Source organism: Pinus tabuliformis, chromosome J (assembly GCF_031772625.1).
Source record: "Pinus tabuliformis cultivar Carrire ecotype Pingquan chromosome J, CPIR1, whole genome shotgun sequence".
Taxonomy (NCBI): domain Eukaryota; kingdom Viridiplantae; phylum Streptophyta; class Pinopsida; order Pinales; family Pinaceae; genus Pinus; species Pinus tabuliformis.
In genome coordinates, this window is record NC_142295.1 from 325,969,181 (window position 1) to 325,970,799 (window position 1,619).

Genomic DNA, 1,619 nt, shown 5'->3' on the forward strand with positions numbered 1-1,619 from the left:
TCCTGAAATTCTACATCTCATTTCAAACTACCGCAACATATATAAATAAATATGGAATTTCTCTAAGCTGGGGTTTCTAAACAACAGACATGTCGACGCGAAAGGTATTGATTGTGAGCAAATTGATTGCACTTTCGATGTGGGGCGCTACTACAACAGACACAACTAACAAAACATCTTCAGGGGTAGGACGCTACGCAAGCAACTGATACTCAATAGTGAATGATTGAGCAATGCTGGTTAGTCTTCTGAGTTGGCTGGCCGGGAACATATGGAGTTTAGCTCTACTCAAAGGGCTCACTAACCAAGTGCGGTCGGCTCCACATCCTACAGCAGGATTCGCTTTACTATCCGAAGCGAATCAAACTTCTCTTTCCTGGGATATTGTAGTGGGGATAGTCCGGGAAAGTCCGCTAAGCCCCAAGGTGTCAAGGTCTAGCCCATAACTGGGTGATCACTTCGAGGCTAAGCAGGTGGAAAGTGAATTGTAAAGGTAAAGGGAGGCAGCTCATTGCATTGACGCACTCCACAAAATAATGACTTCCCGCCCTAAAGACCGGTTCGGGACTAGTCTATAGCTGTACCTGACCTCCTAAGAAGACGAATGAATCCAAGCAAGCGGTCTAGGTTTCAAACATATATATTGGAATACATGTAAAAAAATTGTAGTTTTTTCATTCTTCAGAAGATCTTGGCTATCTACCGCACTATCCTGCTAATGATTTGGAAGAATTGATTGAAATCTCACCATGCCAAGAATTTAAAGCTCACTGAGGTTTCCCTTATGGCTGCTTACTAGTAGTTTGCAATTCGACATAATTCTTTGACTTAACTGTGCTTTACCAGAGGCATTGACGTAGGATATTGAACTCTTTCAGCTGGCTTAAATCCTTTATTTAACAATAAAGCCTCACGCAGGGACTAGCTGCGGTGCAGCTTCCCTTGTTTTTGGATTAGAAAAAAGGTTTGATTTTGTATTAGAGGTAAAAAACATGGTAGTATTAAATTACCTTATATTTATAATATTTTTTTTAATTTCATATTTTTAATATATAATAAATGTATATTAAAATATTAGCATTCACATATTTATATATATCACTATTTAATTTACAAAATTGAAATTAAAGAGGATATTTTGCTTTTGAATGAGATAGAGAAACCCATGATATTGATGGATTGAAGGATCCAATATTTAGAAAAGAAACTAGGCATCCATCCTAATCTTGGTTGCTCCCTAGGTAATGAGAAGGAGCCCATTCCAATCAAAGCCATTAATTCCAATAATTTTCGTTGAATTTCCCTCTGAGTTTCAGTTTTTCTATTTCTAGGTTTAAGTTCTATATATTTTTTATAAAAAAAGGCCATAGAGGCCTAATAGATAATCAGAATACTTATGTTTTTATAATTCTAATCCAAAATATTTCTTTGGAGATAATGAAACAATTGAATTTTTGTATCTGGTTCAGTTTCCTTAGAAGCACAATGGAAGAAACTCCTAGAAACATACATGTATATCTCTAATTTAAAAAAATAGAAAAATTTACTTTACAAATAAAAAATGAACTTTATCTCTTATATTTTAAATTTAATTATCAAATACATTTTCTTTGAGAATA